This window comes from Hipposideros armiger, unplaced genomic scaffold (genome assembly GCF_001890085.2).
Source record: "Hipposideros armiger isolate ML-2016 unplaced genomic scaffold, ASM189008v1 scaffold_591, whole genome shotgun sequence".
NCBI lineage: Eukaryota > Metazoa > Chordata > Mammalia > Chiroptera > Hipposideridae > Hipposideros > Hipposideros armiger.
The window spans coordinates 1,291,331-1,313,951 of record NW_017731941.1 but is presented as its reverse complement, the minus strand read 5'-3'; positions in this window follow the sequence as shown (position 1 = coordinate 1,313,951).

The window sequence follows — 22,621 nt, the reverse complement described above, 5'->3', positions numbered from 1 at the left end:
CTTCCTAAGAGTCATGTATTGCAATTATTCGAAGGCATTTTGGCAGATGGAAAAATTGCTATCTCACGGGTGGAGGTATAGTTTATACTTTTTTCTCAACTCGACAGGAACTGAGCCTTAAGGAGTCACATTTCTTGATCAAGATAGAATATTATTTCCTTCCATAGAAAAGCAGGGACTCGGGGGAAGGTGGCTTTTTTCTAGACATTAGTCTGCCATCTTCCCCAGCTGCCGGCATCTAGAATCAAGAATGCTTTTCTCACCAACCCTTGTCACTCGAGTTTTTGGGCTCCCCAGGCATCAAGCGGCATCAAACGGGTTAACACCTCTGGGTGTCTCTTCTGTTCAACCTACCAGAGACTGCTTTAATCACCTAATAATGCCAGTATAGATATTCTAATTTAATATAAACATGTAAATTAAATATTTTATATTTATGTGGGTACACACACACACCTGCTTCATTTCTACAAACACTCCATACTGCTCACTTTTTACTTTTTCTCTTATTCTATTTTTTTCCCTAGTACTTTCCAGCCCTTCTTTGCATGTTTCTTTACTTTTCAATTGCTTTTATATGACTCTCATTTCATGATAGGTGAGTTTTGAAATCTGAAGTTATGAGATTAAAGTGGATTTATAACAAGCGACAAAGCTAATTGAGATCCAAATTGGAGCACATAAACCGTTATATTTTCATGAATTCGTGACACACTTTCAGTTTATTTTATCTGTCATTAAAAATCAAGTATGATGTCAGCATTTAAAAGTATCTGATGTTGTTTCCTAACAAAATTTAATGCATAGGCTGATTTATTCTTCACTGACATTACTGTATTAGCGTGAATTGTTGACAAGCTAAGTTACAATGGTAAACAAGATCAAAGCTTACCGTTAGGCTGATTTATCATAGTTCATATATTTGCTAACAGGCTGGCAAGTGAAGCCTTTGAAAATATAATGAACTTACAATGTCTACCCATTATATCACACCAGGTGATTAGTTAACCTATTTCTTGTATATTTATATTATTTTATATTGAGTTTCATCAGCATGTGAATAGAGTAACCGTATTTCCCCATGTATAAGACGCACCTTTTTCGAAAAATTTGGGGTCTAAAAACTGGGTGCGTCTTATACAGTGGTTGTAGATTTTTTTACTTGCATTTCCTGCAAGTGATGAAGAGTTGTATGAATTTTATGATGACTAAAACTTGAGCTCAATAACTTTATGTAATACATTTTAAGGTGTGTCTTATACATGGGGAAATACGGTATATTACATCAGTAGAATAAATTCCAACTGTTCAAATGTTTAACTATTTTGAGAATAAATACAATCATATGCCACAATTCATTTTAGCTTACTAAAATACCTTGCATTCAATTTATAAATTGCAAATCATCAAACACACACACACACACACACACACACACACACACACAATGTTAGAGCTGAAAAGAAACCTTAGAAATGATGTCGTCCAAAAAAAAAAAGAGAGAGAGACGAGACTCAACAGTATGATGGAGATACAAGAGCTATCAAAATAGGGTGAGAGGATCTTCCAGGAAACGAGAGACTTGCCCTTGTTAGCAGAGAAGATGCAGGTTTATATTTGGTTCACACCAGGAAGTGGGGAAGCACAGGAAGCATCTCGGCAGCCACATAACATAAACTCATAGCAGTGCAATGCAGTTCATACTGCTTCAGGGAAAAAGAGGTGACTGGGGACTTGACCAATTTTGTTGTTTCCTCAAATTAAGCTTATTTTAGCCTCTGCTTCTACCTGATCTGCCTTTGTTTGTCTTGCATTCAAAACTGGATTGGATTATTCTAATTGGATTATTCACCATATATTGTGCAAAATTGGGCAGAGTTTCCACACGCAGTCTATTAGGTCTACCCCTTTGTCTACAGTATATTACTGGCCAGAGAAGAAAGGAAATGTGACACAATGCATGGCTAAGGACATGCATGGCAGGCACTTAAGACTTTCACGGACTCCAGAACGAAAGATTTATCACAGATACATAGAAATTAACAGAAAGTAGTCTGCAGTATCATCTGATGTAGTAGCCTTCAAAGTGTAATCCTTGGATCTGTGGCAGTAGCCTCCTGACCCCTGGGAACTTGTTAGAAATGCAAATTCTCGGGCCTCACTCCAGGATTGCTGATTCAGAAACTCTGGGGTTGGTGCCCAGCAATCTGTTTTAAGCACACCAGGTTATCCTGGTGCATGCTCAAGTTTGAGATTCACTGAGGGAAGACAACAGCTTCAAACTGTACACCATGATAAATGTGTTCTGTTGGCCTGCTCAGGGCTGTTTTGTTTTGCTTTGTTTTGTTTTTCAAATTAAAATTTATTTTTAATTGTGGCAAAATACACATAACAAACTACCATTTTTAAGTACTGTTTACAGTTTAGTAGTTAAGTATATTCATATTATAGTGAAATCTATTTCCAGAACTTTTTAATCTTGCAAAACCAAAACTCTGTATTAAACAACTCCCCATTTCCCCTTCCTCCAACCCCTGACAGCCACCATTCTACTTCCTGTTTCCATAAGTTTGACCACTCTAGATATCTCACATAAGTGAAATCATCATTTCTCTTTTGTGATTGGCTTATTTCACTTAGTATAATGTCCTCAAGTTTCACTCACTTGTAACGTGTCAAAACTTCCTTCTTAATGCTAAATAACACTCCATTGCAGGTATATGCCACACTTTATTCATCTGTCAATGGACGTTTGAATTGCTTCCACCTTTTGGCTATTATGAATAATGCTTCTATGAACATGGTTGTACAAATATCTCTTTGAGATTCAGCCTTCAATTCTTTTGAATATGTACCCAAAAGTGGGATTGCTGAGTCATAATTCTATTTTTAATATTTTAAAAACCACCTACTGTTTTCCATAGCAGCTACACCATTTTACATTCCCACCAACAGGGTACAAGAGTTCCAATTTATCCACATCCTCCTTGACAATACTCGTTATCTTCTGGTATGAGGTTTCTTTCTTTCTTTTTTGCCAAGTGTAGCTATTATTTATGTAAAATACTGCAGGCTGCTCTGGAGTTCTTTTCATCTAAGAAGTGAAGCCCCTGGAAGCTTTGTCTGCATATGCCTCCATGAGCTCTGCGTTTGGGCACTGAAATTTAAAATTTCACTTCTTGCTACCAAATACAAAGGGTTTTGGATCTAAAGCCTTTAAGAGAATTTAAACTTGATTTTAAATTCTGCAAAGGAAGGACAAGCAGGCCTTTTCCTTCTTCTGTCATTCCATTATCTTGCATGGGCCCTCGGCATCTCTAGAGGGTCTATAATTCCTACTTTTATTTTTATTTATTTTTTATTTTATTTTACTTTTATTATTATTATTAGTTTCAGGTGTACAAAACAATGCAATAGTTATCCTTTTAACCCCTCACAAAGTGACAATGGGGTTTTTTTCTTAATAGCAGTCATCTTAATGGGTGTGAGGTGATAGCTCATTATGGCTTTGATTTGCATTTCTCTAATGGTTAGTGATGAGCTCCGTTTCATATGTTTGTTGGCAACTTGTATATCTTCCTTGGAAAACTGTCTATTCTAGTCCTTTCTCCATTTTTTAATTGGGCTATTTTGCTGTTGTTGCATGGTAGAAGTTCCTTTTATATTCTGGATATTAAGCTCTTATCAGAGATATGATTTGCAAATATTTTTCCCATTTTGTAGGTTGCCTTCTGACTCTGTAGATTGTGACTGTAGTTGCACATAAGTTTTTAATTTTGATGTCCAATTTATCTACTTTTGCTGTCTATGCTTTTGGTATCATATCTAAGAAACCAGTGGAAGCTTTCCCCCTATATTTTATAGTTTTAAGTCTTACATTTAGGTCTTTGATCCATTTTGAGTTTATTTTCCACATGGTGTATGGTAAGGGTCCAACTTTGTCCTTTTGCATGTGAATATCCAGTTTCCCAACATCATTTGTTGAAAACACTGTCCTTTCCCCATTAAATGGTCTTGGAATTTTTGTTGAAAATCATTTGATCATATATGCAAAGGTTTATTTCTTGGATCTCTAGTCTAATCAATTTGTCTGTATGTCTATTTTATGCCATTACTACCCTGTTTTGATTACTGTAGCTTTGTAGTAACTTTGGAAATCAGGAGGTGTGAGACCTCTAACTTGTTTCTTTTTCAAGATTGTTTTGGCTAGTCTGCTCAGAGGGATTTACATTTTTTTTCCCCAACAGTTAGAAATTAAAAGGTCTTGCATGAAAATCAGGATTCTTGGTCTCTTGGGGGGGGGGGGGAATCAATAAATCCAGCAAATTCTGGCAACAAATAGCTGGAACTGTGAGTGGCTGCCATGTTCGCCACTGTCTCTATCCACACATTTATATAACCTGTCTGGCTCCCTTTCTTTGAGAAAGGCCCATCTTTCTTTGCTACTTGGAGACCTCTAGTCCAAGGAAAAGGCTGTTGGAGCCAGGCAATCAACCTGGGGAAGCTACTGTGGTCTGGTCCAGAGATTTGCTCAGAACGAAAAGTATAGAGTTCTGGGAGATAGTATAGCTAGGAAATTTCATTTCATTTGGGAGGGGGCGGGGTTGGGGAGGGGGGAATAGGGTGGAAGGGAGTTGGGTGGGGTGTCTGGAAAGACCTATCTGAAGAAAGGGAAATAAACAGAGTCCAGAAAGATGAAAAGGATACAAAATGAAGACTTGGTGGAAGAATATTCTGAGTCTGTGATTTCAACTGAGGAAACAGCATGTGCAAAAGCCCTTCATCAGGACCTTTAGCATATTCTTTCAGGTGTGACAGAAGTCCAGTGGAGCTGACCAGTGGATAGTGAAAGGAAATGGTGAGATCTGAGCATTTAGGAACAGTATGTGGATTCATTGTATATTCAAAGAAAAACCCCTGAAGAGTGAGCCAGGAAATAACATTATTCGATTTTTATTTTATGAAAATAACTGTGGCTGCTGTGAGGAAGAATGGATTGGGGGGGAGGGCAAAAACAGAAAAGTTAAGAGCAGTTAGGAATGTACTAATATAATGCAAAGGATGTTGGCAGCCCAGACAAGAGAGAGGCAGTCTGATTCAAGAGATATTTTGGAGGCAGCATCAACTAGACAACACAAGATATAATCTCTGTAGGAAGACCTCGGTCAGATGCCACATGATAAAAGTTACTTAGTTGAGATAGGATCAAAACCTAGTGAGCTACAAATTCAGTTGCAGGTTTCATACATCTGATAACTTCTCACTGCAAGCACCTGCGACTCCACTTGCACGCTTCCTCTGGCCCCAAGAGCCTTCTCTGACTGTACACAAGCCAAAGTGAGGTGCTTTAGGCCCCTGGGAAGAGGAGTCAAGTGATAGAAAGAAGTGATGACTTGTTTCCTTACACTCGGGGTGAGACAACTCGGAAGCAGGCACTACACTGTCTACCAGAGGCCCTCCAGGGAGACTAAGCCCCAGGTGCCGCGAGCAGTAACCTGCACACTGGCTCCCTGCCCATCCCCGTCTCACTTCTCCATTCCCCAAGTGGCACTTCTTGGGATCATCTCCTAAACAAATGACTTGCACGCAAATCCTTGCCTCAGTGTCTGCCTCTGGGAGAAACCAACCTAAACACTCCTCCTGATTCTTTTCTAATGATACCATTTTATTTCTCTTTTTAGATAATTTAATAACTCCAACTGCTTCCCAACGTTTTAATGTCATGGCACAAAGGTGAAACCATAGTTGCTGAGCACACTGGGGTAAACTTATGGTCTACAAGGAGCTTGGTTGAAAAAAAAGTCATTAAATTTTCTTTATAATTGTATGATAAGAAAAATTAAAAAGAGTATTTTAATAAAAATGAAAATAGAGAAAATAAATATTAAATATTCAAATAAACTATGCTTAAATTTTTCATGAAAAACTTGAGCACGATTCTGTGAATATTATCTTTTTGACATTAGGCTTCATGAAGAAATAGATACATCATTTCTGATTAAAATTTTTTAATGATAATCTTTTCAAATTCTTGGTAGTCACACCTATAATTGGCACACCAGTAAAGAAGTTTTCTTCTATACATCATAGTGTAAACATGCTAATGTGTCCACTAACTATACTCTAGAATTTACTTTAAAATCTTCCACCTGTAATTTACACTTTATTGTTTTCAACTCCTGCTTTTAGGACTGGTTAACTTTTCCCACTAGGTGTTGATTACATAGCTTAACTCTCTCAAGGTTCTAAATTTCTAAGAGTTTAGGGGATAGTCACTGTAATCCCAAGTACTTACATTCATATCATTGGTGGTTCAAGTTAGAACTTTTATTTCAATTCAGCACTTATTATTGTGTAAATCATGGATGTTGTGGTGGTCTCTTCTGAAATTTCTTATAAACCTAATAAAAAGAAAGTCACAGGAAGCCCTTCTACTTTATCCTGCCTTACCTCCTACCATCTCTTAATTCCCAGCCTTGTACCAGCAATATTGAACTTCTTACCTTCAACCCCCTCTCCTCAATACTGTAGAGAGATAAATGAGCTATCCCTGCTAGGCCCTGGCCCAACTGCAATACTCTATTGCACTCCTTGATGTTCATGCTATTTCCTCTGGAATGTTCCTTTTTATTTTCTCCCTTATTCACTCTTGCCCCCTTCAATCCATTCACACTGCAACTAGAGAAAATATTTCAAAACACAAATCTGACCATGTAATTCCCCTGCTTAACCTTGGTACCATTCCCAAACTGTACTCTCCAGGCCCTCAACCTCAGTTACAGATAGTTAATGTAACTCCTGGGAGGACCTGGGCTCCTGGCATTGTCAGCTCTTCCCAGTCATGGAATATGGAGTACAGCATAAGGAATACAGTGGAACTGTAACAGCTATCTACAATGTCAGAGGAGTAGTAGATTGGGGGAGGGAGATTATCACTTTGTGAGGGGTATAAATGTCTAACTATTACATTGTTTTGTACACCTGAAACTAATAAAAGAAAAAAAGAAAGGAAGGAAGGAAGGAAGGAAGGAAGGAAGGAAGGAAGGAAGGAAGGAAGGAAGGAAAGAAAGAAAATGATGAGGCTATTTTGTGCATTACTGAAGGCCTTTTTTGAGCACAAACCTAAAGGAAGAATGAAGTCACGTGGAGATCTAGGTGAGATGGGAAACCATCGAAGAATTTTAATTAAAGGAGTGACTTTTTGTTTTTGAGCCCTGCTGCTTCAACCATCCCAAAATAACATTTTCAAAAGGATCATTCTAATTATTTTATGGTGCCAGGATCTTAAAGAGAGGGGATGGTTTACAACTCTGCAATTTCTTCAGACCTTGATGTCTATATCCATTCAACAACTACTGAGAGTGTCTCCTCTGTATTAGACAGTGAGCTAGATGTTCAAGTCAACAAGCCATGCACAGCCCCTCCCTTTAAGGAACTTTCAGTCTGGTGAACACAGCTCCAGCATACATGCACCTTTCACAGACTTACACTATTTTACTCTCCTGAACGTGTCAGCATCCTTCCCACCAGTCCTTCAGATCTTGACCTAGCTGCTCTCTCCCACATCTTTCTCATTATACTTCAGACTGGATGCCCAGTGGCATTTTCCTGACCATGGTTTGCCTCCTCTTAACAACAAATTTGTATGTCTACACTTTTACACTCTTCAGACAGCCCTGGGTCCTCCTGCCTGGTCACTCTTCACTAGCAAAGCTCCAGCTCTGCATGTCAAAATTTCTTTCTTTATATATTTTCAATTGTGTAAAACATCTACTTACATAGAATAATAGCATTCTAAATTATATGGCCTGTAACAAAAGTTTTTAACCTCTCCAAAGGGCTTTTGATACCGAAAAAACCTCACTTCCCACCTATGTGACTTTTCCCTGATGTCTTAGATATAGGGAATATGGCAAATGCAATTTGAGGAGAAAAAACGTTTTTAAAAATGTATATTTAGTCTTTCTCTCTGTGGTAGTCTATTACTTTACTAAACCCAATTGATTCTCACTTCTCAGAATTCTCCCCCTTGTATAGTCTGCTCCCACACTACACTGGCTCTGGACTTGGCCACGGGACTGGCTTTGGCCAGTGGGACACTAACAAGTATGATGGGCGCAGAGTCTTAACAAGTGCTTACACATTGTGGCCTATCCCTTTGGGGTGATCCTCTTCAGAATCCCACTGCCATGCTGTGAGAAGTCCACCTTAGCCACATGAAGTGATCATGTGAAGGAGAACTGGGGTTGTGGCTAACATTCCCAGCTGAGCTCCCAGCCAACAGACAGCATGTAAGTGATCCAGCTTAGAAGGATCCCCCAGCCCTAGATGAGCCATCCCAGCAGCCACCACACAAAACAAAGATGGGCTATTCCTGCTAAGCCTTGAGCAAATGATTGTTCTTACTTTAAGCCACCAAGTTTGGGAGCAGTTTGTCACAGCATTAGATAGCCCGAACACTCTTTTTTCTTTAAAAAAAGAGGCACTGTTCCTACTATATGCTGGAATTGTTAACACTGAAATGTCTGAACTTTGGATCAAGGGTCAACTTCCGTAATAAGCGAGCTGCCTTATATATTTAGGTAATTATAATTTAATGTCTATGCCTCCATGCATCTATAATCTCCATAAGGGAAGGGATTATGTCTGCCATGGTCAACATTGTTTCATTGACCTAGAAAAGACCCTCGCACACAGTGGGCACTCCATATTTTAGTAAATCAACATTATGTTGACTTACTAGCTATATCAGTTCCTCTGTTTGAATAGCATAGTAATTCTTATGACATTATTATTATTAGCAAACACTCGTATAATGTTTACTATATGTAGACACTGTTCTAAGCACTTTATATGTATAACTTACTTAGTCTTCACAATAACTATATGAACTAGGTACTATTTTTTTTTTAAGATTTTTATTGGGGATTTGGGGGGATCGGAACAGTGCTGGGGAATTGGGGGAAGGGGAACAGACAAGTTTCTGTCCTTTTGTTCTTCAGTCTAGTTGTGGAGGATGTTGCTTCACTGGCCCAAGTTGGCACCATCATTGCACTCTTCCCGAGTGAGGCAGATCAGTCACTGGCTTCTGGACGGCTGCTCACTGCAGCTGCTGGCCGCTCACGCTGGCTGCTGGCTCACGGTAGCCCATGGCAACCCACTGCCACAGGGGCTGCTGCCTACGCCGTCGCCGGCGACTCACGGCAGCCCAGCTCCAGGTTGAGCTGTTGTTCAGCATCTTAGCTGTGGAGGGCAGTGTCACTGGCCCTCATATGTGGGATCCAAACCGGAGCCCTCTGGAATCCCAAGCCAGTTCTTAACCATCGCGCCACTCGGCCGGCCCTGAACTAGGTACTATTATTATCCCCTTTTACAGGTGAGGAAACTGAGGCACAGAAAGGATAAGTAACTTGTTGCAGGAATAGGATTTAAACTCAGGGAGTAAGTTTCCAGAATCCATACTTTTTTTAAACTCTATTATCCTTTTTTGATTATTAGGAATCCACTTCTGTGATTGTCATAAAGCCCGGGCTGGGTTAACAGTGACAAGTTCTGGAGGTAACTACACTGAATTTTCTGGTTATAACCACTGTCTTCTCTCTCAACTTCAACTGAAACCCAAACTCACAAGGCCTCAGTCCCTGCCTTTCTGTTCCTGGAAGATGCCAAAGCCAACTATGTAGCAGGGTTTTTCAGAGGAGAAGACAAACCCCAACTTTGCTTTATGAGGCAGATAGCAACCCCAAGCCCCAGTCAGGTTGGGACCTGCGCAGGTCTCAATCAAAATCCATATTCTTAATCACTACACTCCCTCTCCTAGTTTCCTGTCCTAGGTCTGGCAGTGCCATTACTGTTGAAGCAAGAACAAGGTTAAGTTACACATCGGAAGACAAAGCATCTGCATCATGATGAAGACATCACTGTGACTATGCAGGTAGAAAGCTGAACATAGGGACCTCATTCCTGCTCTGAAACACCTTTACAATGTCAGTGACGACAGGAAGATGACATTCAGGATAGAGAGGTGATGATACCCACCAGGAAGAAAGACTTTGGCACCAGGCCCTACCCCAAGCCTCTAACTCTGCCAGCTAAATGACAATGACTGAACCCCAATCTATGAGCTCAACTCAACCCCAGTCCTCCTTACAGGACTGTAAAGAGCCCTGAGTCAGTAGCTGCTAGCTTGGCACTGAGTCTCTTCTAATGCCGGTGCTATTATGACCTGTGACTGGGTCTTCCTGATGCTCAGCACAGAGACCCATGGAAAAAGGCCCACAGTGGCACCATCACCAGCTCTGCCTCTGCTCTGAAGGACAGAGATGTGGGAGTCTGGATCTAAGCCAGTAGTACTCTCAGGATGACCTGCAAACTGGCCTCCCAGTTTGATGGGTGCAGTACTTTCGTTTTGTTTTTTTTTTTAAAGATTTTATTGGGGAATTGGGGGAGAAGAACAGCGTTGGGGAATTGGGGAAGGGGAACAGACAAGTTGCTGTTCTTTTTGTTCTTCAGTCTGGTTGTGAAAGACATCGCTTCACTGGCCCATGTTGGTATTTTGATCATTGTGCTCTTCCCGGCTGAGGCAGTTGCTCACCGGCCATTGGACAGCTGCTCACGGCAGCTCACAAAGGCTCACACCAGCTACCAGCCAGCCCACTGCAACCTACACCATCACCGGCAACTCACAGCAGCCCAGCTCCAGGTCGAGCTGTTGTTCACCATCTTAGCTGTAGAGGGCGCAGCGTCACTGGCCCATGTGAGATCCGAACCGGGGCCCTGATGCTCAGAGCTGGCGTCCCAAGCCAACTCTTAACTAATGCGCCATTCGGCCGGCCTGGTACAGTACTTTCTTGACCCAACACTACCACCAACAATGACAAGTGTGTGCATACACCTACAAACGCCTCTAGCCTCACTCCCATATTTGGAGAAGACATGAGAAATTTAACATTAAAATATTGAAAAGGTGGTTTAACCCAACAGTAAAAGAAATATTTCATAACTGTATTGCTTGATAGCTACAAAAGGGGTACGGAGTTGGGGAGCGGGATTTTAAGTCTTGGTAATCAAGGGAACTTTCTAGAGGGAATCTTTGAGCTGGGTCTTCTCCATTACATTTACTCAAAAAATACTTCTTGGCACCTGCTGTATGCCAATAACTGTACTAGGTGTGGGAGATAAAATACTGTGAACCACGGTCACTGAGACAGTCCTCAACCTCAGGAGCATTGCTTTAACCCAATGAATTTCTTTGTGTTGTGCTGTCATCAGGCTGTAAGAGGCATGTTTGTGAACTGGTCACCCTATCAGAGATGCTATCAAGGACACTGTTGCTCATATAACACAATGTTCTCTTTATGAGCATCCTTGGGAGGCAGTCCAATCTGATCTCAGTTCTAGGAATAGTTTTGCTTCTCCAGAGTAACGGGTTTGTTTTTATCTATGAATGCCATGAACTGTAGGACCAATGAGGCTGTCGGCATAAAGACAAATTCAGGCCCAGCTGTAGCAAATGTGAAGGTTACTCCCATATTCATTTTAAGCTTTGTCCCTGGCTCCATTTTTTCTCTATCATGTTTTTATTTCTTCATTCTCTGCATTTTTAATTTATGGCATCTTGGGGTATGTGTGTGAGATTTTTTTTGTTTTTTACATTTTTCTTGTATCTTTGGAAATGGCTATAAACCTTTCTGAAAGAAGATATCACCATCAACGTTTATAATACATTTTTACATAAATACTGTGGTAGAAATGTGTCCACAGGGTGATGTAGGCACAGAGAGGGCTTATAAATCAGTCAAAAGCATTCGAGAAGAACTTGCATTAGGAGTCATTTCTTGAGTTGACTTTTTATTCTGTTCTGTTCTTTTATATTGAGGATGTTTTAGAGTGTATTCACAACACAACAATTGTTAAACAAAATTAAATGGTTGCCAAGTGCAAGAAGATGCTAAAAAAAGTCTTGCATCATATCATGGGTTTATGGAACTCCACAGAAATTGTTGATAACAAATTGAGGCTACTTCCACAAGATCCTTTCATCAAAATTTTTTCTGACAAAAAGATCATGAGGAAAAACAATTCATATCTACATTAGAATTTGTGTGCAGAGAAGGAAATTCAGGTGGAATATAAAATTGGATTTAGAAGATGCTTAATAGCAAAATGAGGTAAACATTTAAATAATCTAATAATCTAGGAAATATATATAAACAAAATGTTATCAACTGGATTATTCAAATAAATGAAGATAAACAAGATTCAGGAATTTAAATTTATCTCGATCGAGAGTCTGAGATTTGGAAGGGATATTAAAAATCATTTAGTTCAGTGAATACCTGTGCAGCAGTGTTCTTCTTTAATTCTTCATTGCATCTAGCAGGTGTATCCCCAGCCTTGGAATGTCCCTGGATTGTGCGGTTGCCTGTGTGAGAACAGCGTGAGAGGATGACTACTTGCTGACACACTGTTTTAAGTCTGCTGGATCAGCAGATTATTTTTAAACACACTCAATTTAAGCTCCTTTTATTTCTCTTAAGGAAGAGTTCTAGTGATTTAAAAACTCATATTGACAAACTGCATATAGAGACCTCAAGAAATAGGTCAGATCTCATGGATGAAGCATTTCTCAATTTACAAAAAGACAGCATTAAATGTGTTTACTGCATGTCCTCTCATTGTTCAACAGTATAAAAAATTACAACCATCTTCCTTCAAATGGAAGGAAGGAAGGGGAGGAGGGAGGAAGGGATGGAGGGAGAAATTAAACCAGATATACTCCTTGTAACCTCTTTCAGCTATCTACAAGGCCTGGCACTTTAAAGGGAATACTTTTATCCTGCCTTGGCATTAGGGAAAATTGTTGACTTTTAACTTAGAGTAACTAAATGGAATGCATTACTCTCCCCTGCCCTTCTATTAGAATTTTTTATCACTTAAAAGCAAAATTATCTGAACATCGCTCACTGCTAAGAGGAAAGGCTACTCTGAACTCAGCCATTAGTCACTCTGACATTTCCCAGAGGAAGGCAGCCCAGGCAGGCAGAAAAACCACCAGACTATAATGCTAAGCTGCATGTTCCATGAAGGCAGAAACCAGCTCTTCTTTTTCACAACTATATACACACAGCCTGGCTACAAGTCTGGCACAATGCATACTCATTCATCCACTCAGTAAGTACCTCTGGTTCAGGACCTACTCTATGCCAGGCAGTGTTCTAGATGCCGGGGATACATCATAAAACAAAACAAAGATCCCTGCCGAACGACATTCAAATTCTATTGGGAAGGGGTGTGGAGAGAAGAGACAATGGCTAAATACTGTGTTATGTCACAAGTGCAGTAGAAAAAAGAAAAGTAGGGCAGGCGAAGGGAGATTGGGAGTGCTCAGGAGCGGCAGATTGAAACTCAGAATTGGATACCCACTATAGGCTTCACCGAGAAGGTGATATTTAAACAGAAGACTTGGGTGATGTGCTCCGTAAACATTTGTTGATTAAATAAGTGAATCAGAGCAAATTTAAGGAGGCAGGAAAGTTTAAGGCATTTTGTGGGGATGGCAAGAAAAAACGAGTCTGAGAAGTTTAGGTGTTGGAGATGAATCTGTGATGGAGGTGGGAGGCTCACTAAGAAACACCCCAGGTACAGAGCTAAAAGATATGAATTTATAAAATTTAGAGTTTACAAAGAACTTTCACTTATAGTCTTATTTAATTCTCACATCCCTAATGAGGTTAATTGCCTCTCCATTTTACCAATAAGAAGACCATGCTTAACCTGGGCAAATTTCCTAAGATCGCACAGCCAATAGGAGGAAGAGGCAGAACTTAAACCTGAGCTTCTGACTTCCACCTTGAGGCTTTTCCTACTGCCCTATCACCTCCTGCAAGAAAAAGTACACAGATGTGCTGGCCGAGTGGCTCGTTGGTTAAGAGTTGGCTTGGGAGTGCAAGCTCTGAGCAGCAGGGCTGCCAGTTTGGATCCCACATGAGCCAGTGATGCTGCGCACTCTACAGCTAAAATAGTGAACAACAGCTCAACCTGGAGGTGAGCTGCTGTGAGCCGCTGTGAGTGGCTGTCCAATGGCCAGCGACCGATCTGCCTCATCCGGGAAGAGTGCAATGATCATAATATCAACATGGGCCAGTGAAGCGACGTCCTCCACAACTAGACTGAAGAACAAAAGGACAGCAATTTGTCTGTTCCCCTTCCCCAATTCCCCAACGCTGTTCCCTTCCCCCAATTCCCCAATAAAATCTTTAAAGGGCTTAGTTGGTTAAGAGCTCGCTCAAGAGTTTGAGCTCTGAGCAACAGTGGTTCGAGTCCTGGCCCGAGCTGAGCAGCCACTGAGCTGCCAACAGGTGGCAGGATGGCACAGCTAAAAAAAAAAAAATCTTAAAAAAAAAAGGAAGAAAGAAAGAAAAAGTACACAGGCAAGACAAAGAGAGTTATAAAATATACTACTAAAATATGAAAATGCTCACATGCCAGTTATCCAAATACACAGAGCTACAAGGTAAAAGTTTAATGTAGTTTTTTAAAGTTATACACCCTGTAGAGCAACCAATAGATTGTTGGTGGTCAAAAAAATTAAAAAACAGTAAACTAAGAGCCTATTTTAAATCACGTGGATTGTGGTACTGGCAACAAAATATGTGGCTGCAAATCTGTTTCTATCATAAATGCCTTTCCTTTTATTTGAAACTTTTAGTTTCAGATTGACTCTATTTCTCTTACAAATACAATATTTTGTGACTTGATTTTCATCAATAAAAATATTTCACAATTATACAAGAAATACATGAATATTTTCTTTAAAATGTTAAAGTCCCCAACCAATCACCACCCTCCATCCTGGTCTTCAACTTCAGAAATAAGTAAGTAGTACTATCAGTTTGGAGTGTGTCTCCCAGCTCTTTTTCTACGGCTACTTGTATACCCAAGTGCTCCCGGAACACCTACAATTGGATGTCAATATGTTTAAAACTAAACTCATTGTGTTCCCCTCAAGGCCAATCTGGTCCTCTTCGATTTCTTGTGTCAGTAAAATGGCCTCTCCCAATCAGAAATGTTACATTCCATATTTTATCTGCCCACTCACCCACCATGTCTAACCATCAATCAATTCCTGCAAGTTTATCTCTTTACTATCTTGTGTTACCACCCTTTATTCTCCATTCTCACTTCCACTGCTTTAATATTGGCCCTTTTTACCTACTACTTCTACTACAGTGCCAACTTCATGGAGTTGTGACCCGACCCGTGCAGTCACACAGGGTCTCGTGCTTAGAAGGGCTCCATGCGTGGTTTAATGCTCTGCGGTCAGTGTCTTAAAATTCTTAACAATTTTTGAACAAGGAGCCCTGTTTTCATTTTGCACTGTCTCACAAATTACATAGCCATCTCTATACTACTGTAATAGCATCCTAACTGGTACCCATTTTCCCAGTAAGGCCTTGCTGTAACCCACCTTTCACAATTCTATAGGGAATTAAAAAGAAGATAGTCCATTAAAATTGGATCAAGCAATGCAGGGCACAGTGGTCTGCTCAATTTGAGGCTGAGAGTTCTAAAGTGTAACTTTAAATTGAAAAGATGAATTAAGGTATTAAATTTCCATGTAACGAAGGACCTAACCACATTATCTATGGACATTTTTGCATTACAAGTACTTAGGGAAGATGGCCAAAGTAAAAACAACCCTCTGTAAAGCCAAGTGGTGTGGGCAAAGACCACAAGCTTTGCATTCAGAAAGACTGGGTTCAAATTCCAATGTGACCACTTACTGTGTGACTTTAAGCAAGTTACTCAAATTCTCTATTTTTTATCTTCCTATTGATAAAATAGAGAAAATTATCTGGCAGAACTTTTGTGAGACTCACAAAATAATAGGGACCCAGCTCAGTTCAACAAACACTCTGTGCCAGACCATGCCTTCATGCCGATGCCATCAAGATGAGTAAGACTTCCCTTTAAAGGGTATAGTATGGAAAAAGAGGAGCGGGGAGGAGTAATTTCACAATGGAGAAACCTGACAAACACTACCTCAGCCAGGTGATCAAGGTCAACATCCATAGTGATAAGTTATCTTCATAGTATGTACCCTGGATATGATATGATGAAACTAGCACTTTACCTCTGTGGTCTTCCTCCCCCAAAACCCACTAAAACCATGAGAGAAATATTAAACAAACCCAAACTGAAGGACAGGCTACAAAAATACCTGGCCAGTACTCCTTAAAACTGTCCAGGTTTTATCAAAAGTAAGGAAAATCTGAGAAACTGTCAGTCAAGAGAAGCCTAAGGAGACATGACGACTAAAAATAATGTGGTATCCTAGATGGGATCCTGTGACAGAAAAGGGACATTAAGTAAAAACTAAACAAATTCGAATAAAGAATGGATTTTCATTAATAATAACAATGTACCAACATTGGTTCATTAGTTGTGACAACTGTACCATTCTAATGTAAGATATTAACAATACGGAAAACTGGGTGCCAAATATACAGGAACTCTCTGTACTATTCTTGCAATGTTTCCATAAATCTAAAACTAAAAGTTTGTTTAAAAAACAACAATTGGAGGTTGGAAGGGAGAACAGCTCATAAAACTGAAGCTGTGTGTAATCACAGAGATAAGAGGAGAACCAGAACAAATTGGTGACACAAAAAAATTTTCCAGCCCCAATAGGCCCCACAGTCAATTAAAACCTAAATGTTGCAAGAAATTGAATTTACACAAGCATAAAAATAGCATTTTAGGGGGCCGGCCGAGTGGCGCGATGGTTAAGAACTCGCTTGGGATGCCAGAGGGCCCCGGTTCGGATCCCACATATGAGGGCCAGTGACACTGCCCTCCACAGCTAAGATGCTGAACAACAGCTCGACCTGGAGCTGGGCTGCCATGAGTCGCCGGCGACGGCGTGGGCTGCAGTCCCTGTGGCAGTGGATTGCCATGGGCTACCGTGTGTGGCCAGCAGCCAGAGTGTGTGGCCAGCAGCCAGCGTGAGCGGCCAGCAGCCGCAGTGAGCGGCCGTCCAGAAGCCGGCGACTGATCTGCCTCGCCAGAGAGGGGCGCAATGATGGTGCCAACTTGGGCCAGTGAAGCAACATCCTCCACAACTAGATTGAAGAACAAAAACGACAGCAACTTGTCTGTTCCCCTTCCCCCAATTCCCCAGCGCTGTTCCCATCCCCCCAATTCCCCAATAAAAATCTTTAAAAAAAAAAAAAAGCATTTTAGCTACGATTTACTTTCTATTTTGTGCTTTCCAATAAAATGTTTCTTTCCTTTTTAAAAAAAATGTTATTCTACACATCCAAAACTGGACTATCTTTCCCCACTCCCCAATTCTTCCCCCAACACAGCCTCCTCTTCCTCCTCTTTCTGGGATCCCCATCTGTGGAAGGGCATCCCCAACTATTCTATAGCTCAGACCAGAAAGAGGAATATTGGCTATGGCTCCTTCTCCCTGACTTCTGCATTCAGTCACCATAACCTGCAGATTCCAGCTTGGTTTTTATATTTCCTCCCTCTCCATTTCTACTGTTTAGCTCTTATCACTTACTAATCTCATCTCACATCATAAAAGCTTTCTAAGAATCCATCCTTCATATTAGCACCCAAATGATAGTTCAAAACTGTGAATATAATCAAATCATCTGAAAATAGAGTTGCTGTGAGGATTAAAATATGACATTTGCAGAGTTTAGCATAGTGCCTGACAGGTGCTCAAAAAATAAACCAAGTCAACTGTTAGAGGTTATATCACCCATCCCTAAAATCTTCCAGTATCTCTTGAGAGCTTTCAAGATAAAATTCAAACTAATAACATAGTACTCAAGCCCTTATGACTTTTCCTACCATGTCTTCAGCCATCTCCAGCTACTTACATGGACATCCATGATCTGGTCACATGATTACATGAAGCACACCACTGAAATAAAATATAATTGTAAGAAAGACCATTCGTGAAAGGAACAAAAAGGCAATGTCTAGTAACATCTTTAAGAAGAAATGATCAGGACCTAGTTTAAAAAAAAAGTATAAAACACAATAAAGAAAGTGAACATACAGTTACATGCACAATATACCTTATTCATGGGTAGGAAGATTCAACATCGTAAGCATTTTAATTCTTCCCAAACTAACTGATATATAAAAGCACTGTAATCACAATAAATATCACAGTAGGATTTGGGGAGAATCTGCCAGAAATATTCTTATATTCATCTGAAAGAGAAAACATACTAGAAAATGCCAGGAAAATTGTAAAATGGAGGAGCAATGAGGGGAACTAAGACTCCCAGACATTAAAATGTGTTTTAATGGAAATTTAGTACACAATAAAAATGGGATTTCACAGTAGTCAGGAAAAATAAAGTATTAAAAATGTTAGACAAACTAGTTCACCACTTCAAGAAAAATAAAGCTCAGTTACTTACAAATAATCCTCAGTCCTTACTAGAAAAAAACCTGGGAGAATACATTTATAATTTTGGATTGGTGAAGTCCTTCTAAACATAACAAATAAAGGAGAAGGGTGAGGGGAAAAGGAGGGAAATGACAAAACCAAAAAGGAAAAGTCAAAACTTATCTTCATAAAAATTAAAACCTTGGGCCAGCCAAGTGGCACGTTGGTTGAGTTGGCTTAGGACAGCAGCTATGAGCAGCAGGGCCCTGGTTCGGATCCCACGTGAGGGCCATGACACTGCACCCTCTACAGCTAAGATGGTGAACAACAGCTCAACCTGGAGCCGGCGATGGCGTAAGCTGCAGTGGGGCTGCCGTGGGCTGCCTTAAAGCTACCGTGAGTGGCCAGCAGCTGGCGTGAGCCTTCGTGAGCTGCCGTGAGCCGCTGTGAGCAGCCATCCAATGGCCAGCAAGCGACTGCCTCACCTGGGAAGAGCGCAATGATAATACCAACATGGGCCAGTTGAAGGGATGTCCTCCACAACTAGACTGAAGAACAAAGAGACAGCAACTTTTCTGTTCCCCTTCCCCAATTCCCCAACGCTGTTCCCCTACACCAATTCCCAAATAAAATCTTTAAAAAAAAAAATTAAAACCTTTTATATGGCCCCCCCAAAAATACACACACACACACACACACACACACACACACACACATATATGTTTACACATACACACACACACAAAATCAAAAGCTAGAAAAAATAATTGGAACACATGACTAACACCTAATATCCTTAATATAAAAGTACTATATCATTAAAATAGTGGAGTTACACCTCAAAAAAAGTGGTCAAATAACAAGAATGGACAGTTGACAGAGAAGATATGATAAACATTTTAAAAATGCTTACCCACACTATTAAAGAAACTCAAATTAAAACAATAGATATCACTTTTTAATCTCTATGGTTAGGAAAGACTTATAAAATGGACAGAGTCCTCCATATTGGTAAGGCCCACTCACACACTGCTGACAGCAGTACAAACTGGTATGGAAAGTTATTTATTACAGTTTTAAATTTGCATTCACGTTGACCCAACAATTTCAATTCTAGATGTCCATCTTACAGAAATACTTGCAAGAGTGCCCAAAGCTGTATTTGAGAATTTCTCAACAATAAACGATATTTATTTAGCATTGTTTGTAAAACATTGGAAATTGCCAAAATGTTCAATAGGGGAATGGATAAATATAGTGCCTGCATCTTATGTACTATGAAGTTGTTAAAAATAAGATAGATTTATTCATCTCAACTTAAGGTGACAATAAATTAAGTGAAAAGGACAAGTGGCAAACAGCATGTATAATATGACCCTGTTTCTTTACAAAAGAAAGGTCACATACTAAATTATTGCTAATCTTTTATTTTATGTAAATAAGAATGCTTCTTAAAAGTGTTAACATCTATTACTGAAAAGCCAAACTATTCATCAGGACCTATTTTCAGTATCGAGATAAACTTCTAAGAAGGAAAAGCATATCAAACACAGCATATGTGATGTTTTTAAATTTTTACTTAAGTATTATGTTCAATTGGGTTAAACATTGCAGTTACAAAACAGTATTTTGTGAGACATGTCCCTCCCATCTGCTTATTCCCCAGCACCCAGCTCTCCCCACCGGCAACCATATTACAAGTTTTGGGGTATTCTTCTGAAATATTCTATGCACATGCAAGCAAATAAGTATGTAGTTTTCCTTTATTTAACCAACTTTTATGTCCCTTATTTCATTCTTAATAGAGAATTAAGCTCACTTAGTGAGCTTGCAAGTTTTAAAAGTATTTTCAATATCGTATTTCATAGCCTTATGTTGGTAGTCTCTAGAAGGTATCTTCATGTTTATAATACACTTCCACCCTCTAAAAATCATTGGAATTTCAATTGGATTCCCCAGGCAAAAAGAAACAATAAACATGGTACATTTAAGAAACACTAGACGTGGTGATTTTTATTGTGGAAACTATCAGTTGAAATGCTATGTTTTGTTTTGTTTTTAAAGATTTTATTGGGAATTGGGAAAGGGGAACAGCCAAGTTGTTGTCCTTCAGTCTTAGTTGTGGAGGGCCCAGCTAGCTCAGCTCCAAGTCCAGTCGCCATGAAATGTTTTGATATACATCACACTGATATTTAACTTATGTCATATGCTTAACCAGTGTTGGATTCACAAATGCAGTTCATGTTACAGTCAGGTAGGGACTTTAGGACTACAATGACTACATAACACACGAATGACATTTACTTAGTTATTGTTTGTTTACCGTTCTGCTGGTCTGTCAGCCTGGGATACTCATTTAGATGGTGCATGGTTTCCCTACTCAGCACCCCAATTCTCTTCCTTTATTGGCTGGCATTTATAACACAACTCATCCTTCTTTATGTGAATTCGAGCGCAGGGACCATGACTTACATGATTTTTATATTACCAAGCCCTAGTATCCTGCCTAGCAATATTAGACTTTCAGGAATCGCTGGTTAAAAGAAAAAACTGTATACCAGAGGTAATATTTAAGAGGGTAATAATTAAGATTTTAAAAATTAGGTGTTTGTCGACCAGAGAAAAAACACAGAGGTGAAAAAGTGCATTTGGGAAACTGCAGATAGTTCAGTGCAACTATCGTGCACAATTTAAATAAGAGATGGGGCTGAAGATATGCACATGGGGATGCCTCCAGGGTAAAGTTCACAATCCTTAGTTTACCAACACATACCAATGAGGTCTATCCCAACTAGCTCTGAAGCCTCACCTCCTGCCTGCCACTCCAGCTCCCTTAGCTCTGGTTATATCCAATTACTTGCAATTTGATAAAAACATTTTTTCACACCTTAGTCTCAGCTTTTCCTTGTACATTGTCCTTTGCTTCAAAAGCTCTTCTCTCTTCTTCAAAATTCAGCTCAACTGTCACTTTCCCAGGGAAGCTTTCCCTGTCCCATCAGATTAATATAGAAGCCTCTCCCCCTGCTAACCTCTATCATGTGGTTCCCTTATAGTTTGTTGACTTGTCTGGCTGGCTCCCCACTAAAGTACAAGCAATGTGAACTGGGCTTTTTCAACTTTTCATCTCCAGCTTTCTGTGGAGCTCGACAGTACTCCTAAGTTTATTTCGTTATTAAATAAGGAAGACACCCCATTTTCCAATATGCCCTCCTCCGAAAATTACAAAGCCCAGAAACTCACTTTGCAGACCATAGATCCAGGTTCACAGACTGGCAGGACTTAAAAAGTCAAATAACACAATCTATTACTCTTGGTGCTACTCCGTGTCCAGGGCTAGCAAACCAGGTGAACGCCTGGCCACATACGAGTTCAACGCACAAAGGCACTGCAAACGTTTCCCTGTTTAGCGCTGCCCTGAGCCCACTGTGTAGGAGACAACAAAGCCCAAGACACAAAACGTGTGTATATGAGTCTGAACTTACACAAGGAACTCTTCCAACTTCGCAGTTTGAATTACGAGGCCATAGACTGCGCGTAAAAGGAGCAAGATCCAAGGCCTGTGACACTGTTCTGGGGCCCAGGCCCACCTTGCTCATCATTCTTGCTCAGTGGGTTCCCAGAATCTCAAGGCTAACAAACTAAGCCGGTAAGAAACACCGAAAGAGTCAAAGGAGGGACCAGGGGGTGGAGGTGCAGCAGGGCTTTGTTCTGAGATTCAGCATTCAGCACCCGCCCGCAGTCCTGTTCTGGAGCCCTCCAGGTTCTCCCAGGCGGCGGGCGCCGCCACACTGATTTGGGAACCCCGAGTTAGCTCGGAATTGCAGAGCTCCTGGGCAATCCCCAGTCCCGCCCGAGACTTCCGTATTCTCGGGCCCACTGGGTGAAAGAAAAGGCTCCAGAAAGTTCCAGGAGCGCCAGAGCCCCAGGCTTAGGCCCACCCCCACCAGGTCCTTCGGCCAAGCCCACCCTGCCCGAGCTCCCCCGCGCGGTTGCCTAGGTAACAGCGGGGCGGTGGCAGCGGCGGGAGGGGCGGGACTTCCGGCGGGTGACGCGCCTGGGCTCGGCTACAAAAGACGACGGCTGCGGCTCGCCGGCCGGAACTTTCCAGAACCCTGGGTGAGAAGCGGAGCAGCAGCGGCTGCCTCAGGTGCGCAGAGCAACGCGCTCCTTCCCGTTCCCCCACACCGGCTTCGGCCTTCTCACGGG